This window comes from Microcaecilia unicolor, chromosome 1 (assembly GCF_901765095.1).
Source record: "Microcaecilia unicolor chromosome 1, aMicUni1.1, whole genome shotgun sequence".
NCBI lineage: Eukaryota > Metazoa > Chordata > Amphibia > Gymnophiona > Siphonopidae > Microcaecilia > Microcaecilia unicolor.
This window is the reverse complement of record NC_044031.1, coordinates 401,653,446-401,672,023: the sequence shown is the minus strand read 5'-3', so window position 1 is coordinate 401,672,023 and position 18,578 is coordinate 401,653,446. Positions and strand designations below refer to the sequence as shown.

Sequence of the window (18,578 nt, the reverse complement as noted above, 5' to 3'; positions counted from 1 at the left end):
AGGAGAAAAAGATCCCAGATCGGGGGGGGGGGGGGGGGGGGGGGAGTGTGAGAGTAAGGGGCAGAGATACTGGACCAGGGTGGGAAGGGAGAAGAAAGGAGGGACAGGTACTGGACTCTGGGAGGTGTAACTAGAGAGACAGAGAAAGGGAACCAAAAAATCAGGGGAGAGAGAGATGCCAAACAGGGGGAGGTAGGGGAGAGAGGAGAGATAATGGCCCCATGTTGGGGGGTGTGGGAGAAGAGGGGAAAGGGGATAAACTGGGCATGTGATGGGAAGAGTAAATATATTGGGCATGGAGGGAGCACAGGGACAGAGACATATCGCGATGCGAGGCCAGAGAGGACCCTGACACATTCCTCCTATAACAGGCGAGAGATGTGACCTGCATCTGGACCAAGTTATAAGCCAGCCCTTTCCAAAGACCTTCCTACAAAAACACAAACAGGTTAGGCAAAGAAGATGACAAAGGATACTAAGCCCAGGAAGAACACCACACCTCAATGATGCACCACACGTGGCACTCACCATATCGTAAAGAGAGTCCGCCAAATCTGCCAGAGTAGATTCCATCTGTGGAAGAGAGAACCAGGTTAGGAGCTCCTCCACGTCCAGTTCTGCCACCTGCTGAATCCAGCTAAGGCACGTCCAAACTGCACAGAACTGCATTATCAAGGCCTGGAGGACCAGAGCGGAGACAGAGGAATGCTTCAGCGAAGACTCCAACTTTCTATCCTGCACATCCTTAAGGGCCACTCCACCCTCAATGGAAAGAGTGGTTTTCTTGGTGACAGCCACCACCACGGTATCCACCTTGGGCATGGAAAATGTCTCCAGGGAGTCTGCCGGCATGGGGTAGAGGCGAGATATCACCTTGGAAACCTTGAGCCTGCGTTCAGAGTGGTCCACTGAGCTGTACTAAGCTCCTGAATGGACTCATGAACAGGAAAGGCCCTAGAGGGCTTACGAGTCCTAGCCATCTTCGGGCTTACTAGCAAGGAAGCCTGGGCCTCCAGGGCCTTTAGAAGTCAGAGAAGGCAACTCCTCCCAACGAAAAATGAAGACCGGTCATCTGGCTCCTCCAGAACCAGCTCGCCCTCTTCCAGTTCATCCATCTGAAAAGGACGCAGGAACGCCCCAGACACAACCTCCGAGCAAGTGGGGAAAGGGAACCCCAATATGCCCAACTCAGACACAGGCGCCACCTGTCACTTCTGTATGGGGACCGCAGTGACCAGCACCCCCGAAAGATCCAGGCTCCCCTCAGGCCCTCAACCCATAAGGGAGGACTGCAAAATAGGTAGTGACTGGGGGAAAGACCGCTTTAACAAGTATGCCTGATGCAGCAAGAGCACAAACTCAGGAGAAAAAGGCTCACCAGCCCCTGAAGGTTCAGGCACCTCCTCTCCCTGAGGAACCAGCACTAAAGGAGGCCTCCCATGAAGCAAGTGTGTCCTGTATAGCACTTGAGTCAGAATGGGCCTGTTGTCCACAAACTGCAGACTCCTGTGTAGCAAACGTGCTGGCGGGAAGATCAAAGCATGCTGACACGCCATGTGGTCCCGCACAGGAAATAGTCCAGTCAGCAGGAAGAGAGACCTCCACGAGATTACCCATGTTCGAACATCCAGCTGGCAGGAAGATCAAAGCATGCTGGCACGTCATGCGGTCCCGTGCAGGAAAGAATCCAGTCAGTGGGAAGACAGGCCTTCATGAAATTCCCCACTTCCGTGCACCCAACCAGGTAAACCCCGGCTGCCAACTGACATTTTCCACACCTGGAACATTGCTTCACTACCTTTGCAGCCATGTGAAACTGGCTCTGCAGTGCAACCTGACAATGCAAGGAAATTTAAAGAGGTACACACCCGAAACTAACCCACAGTGCACAGACCCGGGTCTCTGTTCCAGATTAAGAGATCCTGCTCAAGGGAAGCCTCTTAAATTATCCTCTCAGGCTCAGCTACCCCCAACAAGGGGTCAAGCTGCTCCAATTGCTGTGTTTGTGATACTGATTTTTAAAGTACCTTTTACTATTTTAAAAGAATCTGTGAGAAAGGGTCCAGGCACAATACAGGCAATGGGCCCACCAGATATGCCCACAAAGATGGCACCGCTCAGCCAATCACCCCCAGGCTCGACTGAGCCAGCAAAGCCAGGCCAGGAGAACTCCAAGCAGAATAATCCAGGAGCTGATGGGAAGCTGTCCACCACCTGCTGGAAATAGAAATATACTGACTGAGAGAGTAGTTTACCAATCCTTATAAGGCAGAATTAAAGTTCAGTAATCTCTATCTCCACCTGCTGATAGGTGTACACAACCCATCAGTTTCTGGATTCATCTGCTGCTACGCTAAGGAATACTGGAACTTTCCCAGAGCACCAGCATGTTATACCGGTGAGTTATCTGGAAAAGCTTAGCTTTTTCTCTACCTCTATCTGTTGGTAGGAGAGGATAACACGATTTGTGTAGAACAGTATAGCTACTAAGGAATAGATATTGGGACAGGCTCAGGGCAGATGTGGAAAGAGGGCTGAGAGTCTGGAAAAACAATATGGGAAAGGGGAGTGGTGATGCTGGGGAGTATTCAAATTTATATGTAGATCTACTAGGCAGACTGGATGGGCAATTTGGTCTACCTACCATACTTTCAGAGCTAGTACAAGGGTATCAGACACCCTAGCTAACCTTCAGCAGTATGCAACTTCTCACCATGGTCAAATCTCATCTTCCCTCTCTATTTCTCCCTACTTCTGCTCCCCCACTCCCGGCCTGCACCTCACCTTCCCCTCTTTACACTCCCCAGATTGCCAGCATTTCTCTTTCCCTGCATCTTCCCTCTTCCCTTCTGGGCTGCTCCCAGCCCTGAGCTTAAAGAAAGCTGAGTGCCACAAGTTGTGCGCGGGGGGGGGGGGGGGGGGGTAGTAGGGAAGGCAGGAAAGGACAAGGCAGCATTTATAGAGCCTGCTCACTGCTTGTCTTCTTAGGCTTGGCCCGATGCAGGTGTAAGATCGGGGACATCAGCAACAGCTTAGTGGGGTACATGCTGGAGCCATGCCTCCCTCCTCTAAAATTCTGGCGCCCCTGGTGAATGCCTGGTCTGCCAAGTAGCAAGGCTGGCCCTGCATACTTTTATCATACACATACACAGTGCACGGATGTTTGCAAGAGCATAGTTTAGGCAGAGCAGCAGTAGAGTTGTGACATGTATTTCCTAAAATGTGTGCACATTTAGTCCTTCACAGCAGGTGTAAACTGCTGCATGAGAATCTGTGTAACTTTTATTATGCTACTTATCCAACTTATTTACTTTCATTTGATTTACAGCTTCCTTCAGCTTTTGGCTTTCAGTTAGGCCTGTGATGCCAAGAGCCTTTTACAGCCACCTGGGCTTTCCTCCCACCATTTAAATTTAAGTTACCATTCCAATCTAGTCAAATCACAGATGCACATGAGCCTGTGTTTGAACTCAGGGCCGCCGAGAGGGGGGGCAGGGGGGCAGCTGACAGAGGGTGGGATCCTGGATTCATCTGCTGCTACTAAAGGAAAGAAAATTATCAGCAGGTAAGGCATAATTTACCTTCCTTAGCGTATACAGCAGATTAATCCAGGAACTGGTGGGATGTACCAAAGCAATCCCTAATTAGGGTGGGAAGTCGCCACTCCCCGAGACAGAACAGCCGCTGCAAAGGCAGCATCCGAACAGCAAAAGCACACCTGTTCTGCCCAAGAGGCAGATAACCTCGTGGAACAAGCCTGCAACACCACCGGTGGGATGCAGCCTTCCAAAAATCCATGGTAACAAAGTATCTGCAATCCAACGAGAAACAGCTGGATCAGAGGCCGCCATCCCATGGCAAGAACCAGCGTGAAGGACAAAGAGAAGATCAGAACACTGAAAAACATGCGACATCTGCGAATGCCGGAGGATAACCCTTCGAACATCCAAAAGACAAAGCTCCACGTATTCCGCATGAAAATCCCCCTCCCGACAGGAGGGAAGAAACATAAAGAAGAAAGGCCAAACCACAGCCAGTAAGAAGAGGAGGAATCATATGCACGGTCACTCTAGTCGCAAATTGCAGAAAAGCAGCTTGGCATGGCAGCTCTAAAAATTCAGACACTCCGTGTGCCAAAGAATTGGAAACCAAGAACACTGCTTGTGAGTAAGCTCCTAAACGAAGCCTTCTGCAAAGGATCAAAAGGAGTTTGAAGCAATGCTCGGTAGACAAGGAGCCCTAAGTTAGGCTCAGAGAACAAGAACGAGGTTTCAGGGCGAACAAGGTCACAGCAGCAGAGGAGCAAAGCACTCTGCAAAAAATGCACCACATCCGAGTACGAAGCCAGAGAAGAGCCCAACACTCTCTCCCTGAAGCACAATACCATCACCTGCACCCGAAGCGAATTAGAGGCCAGGCCCTTCTGCAACCCCTCCTGTAGAAAGAAAATCAATTGCTGAGAACAGACGCCTGCAATGGAGACCAAGTGTAGGCCACAACCTTGCCTAAAAAAATCCTCCATACCCGAGAATATGCGGTCGAAGTGAATCGCATAAAAGCTCACAATAGAGCAGTAATCGCTCTGTTCCTCAGACACCTCTCAAAAAAACCCAGGCCGTAAGACCAAAGCAAGATGAATCCTTCACTCTGTAACGGACCCTGAAGGAAGAGCCTGGAGCAGAATTAGAAACGGAGGCACCACCAGGAATCACACCAGATTCACATACCAAAGGTGCTGTGGCCAATCCGGAGCTACCAGAATGACTCGACCCGACGGAGCGCAATCCAAAAAAAACTTGGCCGCAGTGAGGCCACTGAGGAAACATTATCGGAGAACATCCTCTGGCTAAAGAAGTAGCTGAACAACCAGCCCTGCCGAATTGCCCTCTCTCCGATGACAAAAGAAAGAAGGCACATCGGCGTCCAGCCGGGACACCATTAGATCTACCTCCAGAGCTCTCCATCTGAGGCGAAATTGAAGAAGCACTGGTGCGGAATAACCATTCTGCCAAGACCAGAAAACTGCAGAAAGAGAGAGCTCACCGTAAGAAAAGCCTGTAAAGTGGGCTGCAGAGAAATGTTACACAAGGTCCTCTGCCCACTCCATGGGGGCGACATGCTCTGGTGGCCAGAGCCCGACTCAGAGTCTCACCCTGTCAAAGAAGCCACCACCGTCGTGTTCCCCGACGGCACAAGCACCGTCTGGCCCGCAATGTCCTGAAAGGATAGAAGACGAACAGCACCAAAAACAGGTCCAGGCACAAGATCGACCACACCGTCTCCCATGTCATCCACCGCCCCGGAGGCGGAAGGAGGCAGCAAAGGGCTCTCCAGCCCAAATGGCTTGCATCCGTGACCACCACCATCCACTGCGGAGGCACTAAGGCATCCCCTCCAAAGGGAGGAATTGCAGAGCCACTAGTTCATGCACAGCTGTGCTGAGAACAGCCATGGAAGACACCACTGACACTCCTGGGCCACAGGAGACCACCTGCCAAGATGCAGATGTTGCATGTGAGCACAGCCCACGGCACTACCTCCAAAGTAGCCGCCACAGAGCCCAAGACATGAACACACTGCCTGGCCCGAGGACTCGAAGCCCTGAGCAGACTGCTCACCAGAGTCTTAAGCTAGATCCTCCAGTCCTTGGTCAAGAAAATATCGTACCAGAGCTGTCTGGAATGGGACGAGGTGGCTCATTTGAAGGGTGAACACCCAGCACAAGGATTCCAACAGTGAGACCTAGGAAGAGTAATTCTTGGTACTCGTCTAGAGCAGGGTGCACTCTGATGCTGTCCTTGCAGAGAATGCTGCAACACTCCCAAACCTAGGAAAAGGTGCATGAAGCCGTAGCCATGCCGAAAGGCAAAGCCTGGACTACTGCAACGCACTATACGCTGGCTGCAAAGAACAAACTATCAAGAAACTCCAAACAGCACAGAATACGCCGCCAGACTCTTTATTGGAAAAACAAAATATGAAAGTGCAAAACCCGTAAGAGAGAAACTTCACTGGCTCCCATTTAAGGAATGTATCACGTTCAAGATCTGCACGATTGTACACAAAATCATCCACGCAGATGCCCCGACATATATGCTGAACCTCGTGGACCTGCTCCCAGAAATGCCAAAAGATCATCCCGCAAATTTCTTACTCTTCCACCAGCTGCAAAGGACTAAATACAAACTATTACACGCGACTACCTTCTCTTACATGAGCACGCAGTTGTGGAATGCATTACCAACTGCCCTGAAAACAATCGACGAAATAGCTAACTTTCGTAAATCTCTGAAGACACATCTCTTTAACAAGGCCTACAAAGAGAACCAATAGTTTAACTATACCGCTACACCAATCCACCCAGCACTGAAATCTTCTTTATCTATATCTGCCAAGATCTTTCCTTTCCTCCCATTCTAATCGTTCCACATTACCAATTGTATCTGACATCCTGGAATGGTGATACCATAACAGGTCTCTGTAAGCCACATTGAACCTGCAAAGAGGTGGGAAAATGTGGGATACAAATGCAATAAATAATAACAACAACAACAACATGAGGGTCCAGATTGGCCAACCACAGAAACTGCAGATGAGGGGGCCAAATATGAAAGAGCAGAAATGCTTCCTAGACAAGTGCAGGGAAGAATGCTAAATTGAAGTAGCTCTGCAATATAGCTAGCTGTCCAATACAAAGAAAAAATGCAAAAGTGTAACAGAAGCCTTAGAGACACTGCAACATAAAGCTAGCTAGAGGTGCGAAGCTGGAACTAGTATGCAAGTTTGACCAGTGTCAGAGTGCAATACTAGAAGAGCAGAGCTGCTGTGGGAAACCACCACAGCTAACCTTTGGCATAGTGTAAACTGTCCCAGCTATGCAATGAACTGCTGGTCAAGGAGAGCAATATGGGAGAGTGAAGTAAAATATGCCCCACATGAAAAAGCAGCGGACACAGCTTCTAATATAAAGCACAAACCAGCCTTAAACCTGTAACCTTTGGGTTGAAAGCCGCCATCTTCCAAAAAAAAAAAAAAAAAAACTAATTTGCTGAAACTACTGCACCTGGAGATAATGCCCCATGGCAGCATTGAGGTTCCATGGTTACCATGGAGACCAAAGCACTAGCCCCAGAAGATAACAATATGTAACATTTCCCACAGAAACTCCCTTCTAAAGATATAGAAAAAAAGGTAAACCTACAGCACCTGGTAATTCAAGTAGAAACCAGGCCCACCCTGCTGAGCTTCCAATTTCAGAGGGGATCAGGCACACTCAGGGTGGTGTACCGCCACATGCCAATATCATTCTCTACCTCCGTCTTCTTCCCTCCCTTGCGAGCTTCTCCTGTCTCTCCCATCCACGTGTCCGTTTTTACAGCCCTGAAGCGTTCTCCGTCCAGCACCAGCGATTCAGATAGTCAGCCTTCTTGCCAGCGTCGGAGCCTCTCCTCAGGTGCATCCCACCTCTGCAGAAAACAGGATGTTGCATTATAGTAGGCGGGACATGCCTGAGGACAGGCCCGGACGCTGGCAAGGCAGCTATCTGAATCGCCGGTGCCGGGCAGATAATGCTTTAGGGCACTGAAAATGACCACGCGGAGAGGCTGTGGGCGAAACGCGAAAGATGTAAGACTCGGAAAGGGGGTGGAGAAGGAAGAAAGAGCTGCCCAAGGATGGTTTTAATGGAGTGGACGTGAGTCCTATCTAGTCCATTGTAAGCAAGGAAGCCAGTTTGGTTAATGTGTTTCCACTCCCCCGCGCAGCCGTCATTGCCGTTCCACTCGAAACAAAGCAAGCAAACTTATGAGCTGATGCCTCCACCTTGTCATTTTTATTGTTGGTCCATCTGTAGCAAGTCTAAAACTGTTTCAGTTAGATAGGCAGTGCCTTAAAAGTGGGAGGATAAAAGAAATAACAATTGAATATCACTAAAACAGCTTCAAAAATATTGGAGCCGGTAGAAACCGCAAATTATAAACTCTATAGATTAAGCTCATTTTTCTTCACTGTTCTTGTTCTATACAATACCGATGTCGAGATTTCAGTCAGGATATCCTGTTTCCTGATGGGTTCATCTTAACTGTTGTTGTAATCTGCCCTTGGGAAGCCTGGTGTTTTAAAGGTGATAGAATATATTTGAAATTAAATTAAAGTAGAATTTAAAAACTCTCCTTTCATTGGGGCACATGGATTCACATCATCTATTTTGTAGAACTTTCTTTTAGATATACAAATGGATTATCTGTTTTTGAACGTGTTCTCAGGGGCAAGTGGTTTTATAAGTAAAATCAAAAAAATATTTGGTTTCATCAGATCTGTTTTGTTTAAACATAAATGGGCTATAAAGCCCCTAATGCAGTCCATTGGTTTTCTTATATTTTTTGCTTGTGATGACTGTGCCAAAACTGAAAACTCTTAATATCTATCTGGTCGATAATAAAAGGAACACTATCCACCCTAAAAAGTGGTTTTGTGGCTGTGCATGAGGAATTGTGATATTCGAATAATAAATGTATATTTGTGTCCCTAGTCTTGCATCTTACGTTTATATAATCCTTTCAAGAAATCCAGGTTAATCATTTAACATTAGTGGAACATAGCCAAGAGGCATGGTATGGTCGCGTTTTTAATAACTGGTAATACTAGGGCCCATCTAAGGAACAGGTTATTTTGAGTTAGTCTTCACTGGACAAATTTGCTTTCCTTGTGCAGTCACTATCCAGCAGGATAGGTAGTGTCTTCAAAAGTGGAGGATAAAGGATTTTTTTTTTTTTTACACATTATCCACATTATCCCAAGCAAAAGTCGGATTAAATGTGGCTTACATTTGAAACAGAAATATCTGTTTTTGTAAAGATACATTTTTTTTCAATTTTTATTTTGCAAAGTATAGGAGAAATGCATTTCTGTTTCTTTTTTACCAGTATTGCACTGTTTATACAGTCTGACTTCCTTGGGCAGAGAGGAGGGGGGTCTCTTCAATTTTTGTTTCGTTTTTTTTCTTCTTTTGTGGCTCCCTATTTTGTATTAGATTGCTATCGAGGAATGTTGTCACAATTTGGGTTTCTGCCAGGTGCTTCTGACCTGGGTTGGCCATTGTTGGAAACAGATAATGGGCCTAGATGGACCATTGGTCTGACCCAGTATGGCTGCTCTAATATTAACAAGATGTCTAGCAGTGGAATAAATTTGTGCGCTAGGTAGTTAAGAAGACAGGTTGCCTGCTCTGGACAGTCCAGGGACCTCTTCTGCATCCTGCCTCCTGATGTAACTTACTGTTTCCTTGTAGGCAGGACGCAACAGAGACAGCCTGTATTAATCAGTGCCCGCAACAGCCCTTGAACAACAACACAGACACTGCTGTCTAGCTGACCCCAACCGGCGCCAATTTTATAAAAGTCTGCTACCACTGAGATCAAAACCTGGCTACGCTTCTGACCCACAGACAATACCTATACTGCCAATATAAAGAGTTCCACAAAGAAAGTGAAGGAAATTTTCAGGGTGTTTAAGTAACTGCCCTCAGAGAAAAAACTGAGGGGACTGAAAAGTCTGTAAATAAAAATACAAAATGTGCCCTTTCAGAGGGCCAACACATAAGGAGCCTGCTCTGATGCTGTTCACTGTTTCCCACACCAGGAACAGCCTTTAGCCAATGAAGGAACTATAAGAAAATCTTAATTCGCCACAGACAGTGAGGCCTACTGGAGACTGCTGCAATCAATGCACCCACTTAGGCAAACATGGCTTTCCAGCTCAGGTGATCTTGTTGCCTCTGTGCAGAAGGGACTGCCCTGAAAAAATTCCTCTGAATAGAGGGTGAGAGGAGAGCAATGGAACCTACCTGCTGATCTGGAGAGTAAACATCCCCTCTTCAGGGAAGGGTCCATCAGTGGGAGACTGCGACAGGGAAACAAGCCAGAAATCTCCAAAGGCTGAACTAAAAAGGAAACTGTCAGTTCCCCTACCAGATTTCTGCAACATATAGGCAAAAACACATAGTAAAAAAAAGTTTTAGGTATATACAAGCAGGAAGCCGGCAAAAGAATCAGTTGGACCGCTAGATGACTCGAGGAAATAAAGGGGGTTCGCTCAGGGAAGACAAAGCCGTAGCGGAGAGATTAAATGAATTCTTTGCTTCGGTCTTCACCGAGGAAGATTTGGGTGGGATACCGATGCCGGAAATGGTATTCGAAGCTGATGAGTCGGAGAAACTTAATGAATTCTCTGTAAACCTGGAGGATGTAATGGGGCATGGGGCAGTTCTACAAACTGAAGAGTAGCAAATCTCCTGGACCGGATGGTATTCATCCCAGAGTACTGATAGAACTGAAAAATGAGCTTGCGGAGCTATTGTTAGAAATACAGTGATACCTCGGTTTTCATCGATAATCCGTCCGAAAACAATCGGCGAAATCTGAAACCAATGAAAGCGGAGGCCATAAGAAATTAATCTAAAATGAATAGAAAAAACTAATGTAAAGAATAAAGGAACATTTATTTAACATGACATTTACTTACAAAAGCGGCCAGTTTCATCACAATTGAAGACTTGTTGGGGGATGAATCCTTCAGCCTCTACGTAATCTTTGAATTTTTCAGCCCCAGACTTGTCCGAACTTGCACCTTCGCCATGCCTAGTGACACTGTGTATGCCAGTGCGCCTTTTGAATTTTTCGAACCAGCCTCTGCTGGCCTTAAAATCACTAAGTAAACTAGCACTCGTCCCAGGCATTTTCTTAATGAGATCGGCATACAACAGTCTGGTCTTTTCACATATGATGGCCTCAGAAACAGAATCGCCATCTAACTGTTTTTGATTGATCCAAATTAATAATAACTGTTCCACATCTTCAATTGTTTGCGATCTCTGTTTTGTTAGCACATTCACGCCTTTTGCTACTTTTGCCTCCTTTATTGCTACCTTTTTTGCCACAATGGAACTTATCGTGGTTGGCAACTTCCCATACATACAGCCGATTTTGGTGATCTTAATGCCGTTCTCATATTTTTCAATAATTTCCTTCAACTCGATCGTGTTCCTGGCCTTCTTCTTCGAAGGGCTGCTGGCTGTGAAAACTTTTTTCGGACCCATGGAGCTAGGGGTGATGATCACACAACGAGAAAACACCATAGGAGAATGCAAAATTAGCAGCGTGGGCACGCCGATCAAATCCGAGGCAACCGACGAAAACCGAGACAAATTTCTCGAAGAAAAAAAAAAACGAACGAAAACCAAAAACGACAATAACCGAAGTCAACGAAAACCGAGATACCACTGCATTTAATTTATCCTTAAAATTGAGCGTGGTACTGGAAGATTGGAGGGTGGCCAATGTAACGCCGATTTTTAAAAAAGGTTCCAGAGGAGATCCGGGAAATTATAGACCGGCAAGTCTGATGTCGGTGCCAGGCAAAATAGTAGAGACTATTATTAAGAACAAAATTACAGAGCATATTCAAAAGCATGGATTAATGAGACAAAGTCAACATGGATTTAGTGAAGGGAAATCTTGCCTCACCAATCTACTACATTTCTTTGAAGGGGTTAACAAACATGGATAAAGGGGAGCTGGTTGATATTGTGTATCTAGATTTTCAGAAGGCGTTTGACAAAGTACCTCATGAAAGACTCCAGAGGAAATTAGAGAGTCATGGGATAGGAGGTAGTGTTCTATTGTGGATTAAAAACTGGTTAAAAGATAGAAAAGAGAGTAGGGTTAAATGGTCAGTATTCTCAATGGAGAAGGGTAGTTAGTGGGGTTCCCCAGGGCTCTGTGCTGGGACCGCTGCTTTTTAACATATTTATAAATAACCTAGAGATGGGAGTAACTAGTGAGGTAATGAAATTTGCTGATGACACAAAGTTATTCAAAGTGGTTAAATCGCGGGAGGATTGTGAAAAATTACAAGAGGACCTTACGAGACTGGGCGTCTAAATGGCAGATGACGTTTAATGTGAGCAAGTGCAAAGTGATGCATGTGGGAAAGAGGAACCCGAATTATAGCTACATCTTGCAAGGTTCCACGTTAGGAGTCACAGACCAAGAAAGGGATCTAGGTGTCGTTGATGATACGTTGAAACCTACTCCTCAGTGTGCTGCTGCTGCAGCTAAGAAAGCAAACAGAATTATTAGGAAAGGAATGGAAAACAAAAAAAGAGGATGTTATAATGCCTTTGTATCGCTCCATGGTGTGACCGCACCTCGAATATTGTGTTCAATTCTGGTCGCCGCATCTCAAAAAAGATATGGGAAAATTAGATTCATACCTTGGTAATTTTCTTTCCTTTAGTCATAGCAGATGAATCCATTACGAGTGGGTTGTGTCCATCAACCAGCAGGGGGAGATAGAGAGCACTGAAAAACCATAGTGCCTCATGGCCAGCTAGCTCCATCTGCCTCTTCAGTATTTGAAGCTTCCAAAGCGGTGTTACACCACAAAGCATAATAACATGAACTTTCCTCACAGTGGATGAACGCCCCAAAACTGGAGCTATAAGTCAAAGGAGGGAATGAACTCATCCTCCTGTAACTGAACAGAAATCCTGAAGACTGTTTTCCAACTTCTCCCAATGAGGGAGGGAACATATCTACAGGAAAAACTGAACATAAAAGTAACAAGAATCGCATAATGAACCACTGAGGGAGGGCTCATGGATTCATCTGCTATGACTAAAGGAAAGAAAATTACCAAGGTAAGAACCTAATTTTCCCTTCCTTGTCATCAAGCAGATGAATCCATTACGAGTGGGATGTATCAAAGCAATCCCTAGATAGGGTGGGAACAAGCCATACCACGTGCCAGCACTTGTGCTCCAAAATGCGCGTCCCTCCAGGCAGCCACATCCAGCCTGTAATGTCGGGCAAAAGAGAGCTTAGAAGCCCAAGTAGCTGCACTACATATCTCTTGAAGAGAGAGTGCTCCAGTTTCAGCCCAAGAAGAGGAAATCGCTCTTGTGGAATGTACCTTAAAGGCTTCAGGCGAAGGCCGGCCAGATAGCAGATGTGCTGAAAAGATAGCTTCTTTGAGCCAATGGGCTATAGTGGCCTTAGACGCTGGAGACCCTCTGCGCGGACCTGACAAAAGAACAAAATGATGGCCAGAGGTCCTGAAGGCATTTGACATGCACAGATATTGCAACAGATCCCTTCGCACATCCAGAAGGTGCAACTGCCCATAGGCTTCTGGAAACTCCTCTTTAGAAAAGGAGGGCAGGAAAATAGACTGGTTTAGGTGAAACGCTGAAACCACCTTAGGCATGAAGGAAGGCACCGTACGTACCATTACTCTGGACTCTGAGAATTGCAGAAATGGGTCTCAACAGGACAGCGCCTGGAGCTCAGATACCCGTCTCGCCTATGTCACGGCCACCAAAAAGACCGTCTTTAAGGTCACATCTTTCTCCGAAGCTCGCCTAAGTGGCTCAAAGGGCGAACACTGAGCCACTTTAAAACTAAGCCCAGGTTCCAGGCCGGACACGGAGCCCGCACGGGAGGACGGAGCCGAAGCACCCCTCTAAGAAACCGTGTCACATCCGGGCAAGCAGCCAGAGAAAGGCCAGCGACCTTCCCTCAAAAACATGCTAAGGCTGCCACTTGAACACGCAGGGAATTATAGGCCAAGCCTTTTTGTAAACCATCCTGCAAAAAGTCAAGTATCGGAGAGACAGAAGCCCGCATGGGTGTGATTGCTTTAGAAGCATACCAAGCCTCAAATTGGCACAAAATCCTGGCATAAGCCACTGAAGTGGAACGCTTGCAGGCATGTAGGAGAGTGGAAATGACTTTACTGGAATATCCCTTGTCTCTCAATTGCGCCCTCTCAATAGCCATGCCGTAAGACCAAAGCGGCAGGCATCCTCCATGGTCACCGGGCCCTGTGATAACAGGTTCGGTACCAGAGGTAATGGCAGGGGATCCTCTACCAGCATCTGCCAGAGGTCCGCATGCCACGGCCTCCTGGGCCAATCCGGGGCAATGAGAACCACCTCTCCTTGGTGGAGCCGAATCCGCAGGAGTACTCGCCCTATCAAGGGCCACGAGGGAACACATACAGGAGGCCGAGGCCAGTGTTGAGCCAAGGCATCCAACCCTGCCGAGCGAGGATCTCTCTGCCTGCTGTAGAAGTACGGGACTTTGGCATTTGTGCTTGACGCCATAAGATCCATTACGGGCTTTCCCCATTTAGCACATATCTGCAGGAATACTTCGTCTGCTAGTTCCCATTCTGCTGGGTCGATTTGATTCCTGCTCAGATAATCGGCTTGCACGTTGCTCTGACCTGCAATATGAGCTGCTGACAGAAACTGCAGATGAAGCTCGGCCCAGTGGCAAATCTGCGCAGTCAGTGCTGCTAGTGCAATGCACTGAGTAACTCCTTGGCGATTTATGTAGCCCACTGCTGACGTGTTGTCCGACAGAACTCTGACAGCCAATCCTTTCAGGGTCAATTGAAAGGCCAGAAGCGCCTGGAAAATCGCTTTCAACTCCAAGCGATTGATGGACCACTCCGACTCCTCAGGTGTCCAAAGACCCTGGGCATGCCTTCCCCGGCAATGTGCACCCCAGCCCTTGAGGCTGGCATTTGTTACCACCAGGCACCAATCGAGGAGCGCTAGCGGCATTCCTCACCGCAGCATGCTGTCTGAGAGCCACCACTCCATACTGAGTCGGGCCGCAGGGAGCCACGTCAGTCTGCATTGATAATCCTGAGATATTGGAGACCACCGTTGAAGCAGGGAGCACTGCAGAGGTCTCAGGTGCGCTCTTGCCCAAGGCACCACTTCCAAAGTGGCCGTCATTGACCCCAACAGCTGGTCTATGTCCCAAGCTCGCGGGCGAAGCATCCTCAGGAGCAGACGGACCTGGTTCTGAAACTTGCACCGCCTTTGCTCAGGTAGGAACACATACCCCGAGGCTGTGTCGAACCGGACCCTCAAATATTCTAGAGATTGAGAGGGGGTCAGGTGACTTTTGGCTATATTGACGACCCAGCCCAGAGATTGCAGTACTGAGACAACTCTGGCTGTAACCTGATGACTCTCTTCTGCAGAGTCTGCTGTGATGAGCCAGTCGTCTAGGTACGGGTGAACCCGGACACCCTCTCACCTGAGAAAAGCAGCTACTACCACTATTACCTTGGAAAAGGTTCAGGGAGCTGTGGCGAGGCCAAAAGGCAAGGCCCGAAACTGGAAATGTTTTCCCAACACCGCAAACCGCAAAAACCTCTGGTGCGGGAGCCAAATTGGTATGTGCAAGTAATCTTCTTTTAGGTCCAGAGACGTAAGAAACTCCCCTGGCTGTACCGCCGCTATGACGGAGCGCAGGGTTTCCATGTGAAAATGCTGCACGTTCAGAGACTTGTTGACTTGTTTTAAGTCTAGGATAGGCCGAAAAGACCCTCCTTTTCGCGTCACCACAAAATAAATGGAGTAACGGCCAGAGCCGCATTCGGCGGGAGGCACGGGGGAAACCACCCCAATGTGAATCAAGCCTTGCAAGGTCTCCTCTACCGCCGCCCATTTGGCAGCAGAACCGCATCGGGACTCCACAAACATGTCTCTTATCGGGGCATTGAATTCTATTCTGTAGCCTTCTCTGATCAGATCCAAGACCCACTGATCTGAGGTAATCTTGGCCCACTCCTCGACAAAGAGGTAAAGTCATCCTCCTATCACAGGAATCGAGGAGGGGGCCGGCGCACCATCATTGAGAGGGTCGCCCTTGAACTCCAGGTATTGAGCCTGCTGCTGCGGAACGTTTGTCCGAGCGAAAGGAGTTCCTCTGCTGAAAACGGGCACGCGAAGTGAACCCAGCAGAACGCCCCGGGCGGTACGTTCTAGCTTCATGGAAGCGAGATCTGTAAGAGGAGGGAACCGCCTGACCCTTGGAAAAAGGCCGCGGCCTATCCTCAGGTAAGCGCTGGGGTTTGGCATCCCCCAGGCCTTTCACAATTTTCTCCAATTCCTCACCAAACAGGAGAAGGCCTTGAAAGGGCAACTTCACCAACCTTTGCTTAGAGGCCATGTCAGCTGCCCAATGCCGTAGACACAGAAGACGGCGAGCCGCCACCGCTACAGCCATCTGTTTAGCCAAAGCTCTGACCAGATCATAAAGGGCGTCAGCCAAAAATGACAAGGCCGACTCCATCCGTGGTGCCAGCTCTGTAAGGGGCTCCGCTCCATCTCCGGGCTGTTCCACTGCCTGTTGTAACAAAGCGAGGCAGGCTCGGGCAGCGTAGCAGCTGCATGCAGACGCCCGTAAGGATAAGCCTGAAATTTCAAAAGACCGTTTCATCGCTGCCTCCAAGCGACGGTCCTGCATGTCCTTCAGGGCAACTCCTCCTTCCACTGGGAGGGTAGTTTTCTTTGTCACAGCCATGACTAGGGCATCCACTTTAGGAACTGCTAGGCGCGCCAAATGCTCCTCACTTAGAGGGTATAACTGCCCCATAGCCCTGGCGACTTTCAAAGGCCCCTCGGGGTCAGCCCATTGAGCCGTGATAAGCTCTTGGATGGAGTCATGCAAAGGAAAGGCTCGAGCAGGCTTCTTAGTACTTGCCATCCTCGGATTACCGGAGGAGGTCTCAGTACTCCCAGGGTCTTCTATAGAGAGGACCTGCAAGGCATCAGTAATAAGCGCTGGCAGCTCATCGCGGTGGAAAATCCTCACCGCGGAAGGATCATCTGGATCCGGTAGCAATCCTGCACCTTCTTCTGCTTCCAGACCACGAAGGCCTGCCAGACCCCCTCAGAGTCCTCACATCCTGACCACGGGGGGGGGGAGGGGGTGTGCGCCACTCTCTGCAGGGGAATCCACCCTTCTGTGCTGTCTCGCGGCCATTCTGTCAGGGGGAAAACACGCCTGACGGTAATCCAAGGCCAGACTCCACTGGAGGGGATACAGAAAAGCAGGGCCGCAGAGGACCCCTGCGGAAGAGCTCTTTTTTAACATGTATGCATTATGCAGCAATAAAACAAATTCAGGGGAAAATGGCTCACCCTGGCCTCCAGGTTCCAGTCCGGGGGAACAGCTCTTTTATTAGCCTCTACACGAGGTGCCCCTCCAGGCTCAAACCCCTCCACCTCAGCGGGGGTCGCGCCATGCTGTTCCAAAATGGCGCCCGCTGCCCCACGGAGCGGGAAGGAACATCGCTCGCCATGCTCGGGCCGGCTCTACTGTCTGAAAAGCACGCCTTACAGAGCACCCGCTGCAGATTTGCGCTTGCCACAAACGGAACAGCGCTTTACTTTCTCAGCAGCCATGCCCGAAAACGGTGGAAATTCAAAATGGTGGTTCATGCCAAAATGCCCCCGAACGCAGGCCCTCCACGGAGGAGGTACAAAATGCTCTGACCTCACCAGACCGAGTCTCCGAGCTCCAGTCACGCTGCACAATCAGAAGAAAACCTCTTTTCTGGAATCGCGGCGCCAAAGCGCGACGCAACTTTTTTTTTTTTTTTTTTTTTTTTAACGCTGTGAGGAAAGTTGAGGCGATAATGAGGCAAATTTCCAACTCCAAAGGATCAGTAGCATGGGAAAGGCAGGGAGAAGGGCGAACCTATGTGCCTGCATCCACAGCGTGGGCAAAGATAGGGACAGGGCTTGCCTATTTGTCTACTTCCACATCGGGGGCCAGGTAAGGCAGGGAAAGGGCTAAACCTATTTGCCTTTAAAGTGGGCACCATCAGCCACAACACCCCTGCTATAACTGGCAAAAGCACAGTAGCCACCCCAGGCAGATTTTCTGAAGGAGCTTGAACAAGCGGCAACCACCGCTGGGGAGATAGAGATACTGAAGAGGCAGATGGAGCCTAGCTGGCCACGAGGCACTATGGTTTTTCAGTGCTCTCTATCGCCCCCTGCTGGTGATGGACACAACCCACTCGTAATGGATTCATCTGCTTGATGAGAAGGAAAGAATGTTTGTACTTTTTGGGATCTTGCCAGGTATTAGTGACCTGGACTGGCCACTGTTGGTAACAGGATGCTGGGCTTGATGGACCTTTGGTTCTTTCCCAATATGGCACTACTTATGTACTAGAGCCAAACGCTTTTCACAATACTAATCTACACAGGTGCAGGCCTGATCCACATATCAACCATGAAAACCTAAGGTAAGACTGACAAAAGGACTTAAAGCCTGTTAATCTGTTTTAACAAGCCATGAACTTCAGCACTCTAATTAGAACTAGAAACTTAGCCATCCAAAAGACTTGAAGAGGGGGTACGCATTCATAACAAGGGGACGCGTGATTTAATGGCCTCCATGATTAGCAGAACATGAGCAGTTTAAAAATGAACAGCAAAGAATAGAATATATTAAACTGAAAGCAGAAGCTAGATAGGAGGGAATGAATGAAAATAATCTGCAGTTTGAATGATTAATTCTTGTGTGTACACATACTAAGATGTAAGCAGGAATAACACTAACATTTACACAAAGCAAGAGGACCAAAAAGGAAAAATTATGTCTTACCTGATAATTTTTTTTCCTTTAGTCACAAATAGCATATAAATCCAGAGACTTGTGGGTTATGACCATCTACTAGCAGAGCATTAAACTGAGGTCTGTTAT

At 48.1% G+C, this 18,578-nt stretch overlaps 1 protein-coding gene across 1 annotated transcript in view; it reads right to left on the bottom strand.

The window, feature by feature from the left end:
* The window catches only part of JARID2 (jumonji and AT-rich interaction domain containing 2), a 538,197-nt gene that overhangs the window by 458,154 nt on the left and 61,465 nt on the right, over nt 1-18,578 (bottom strand).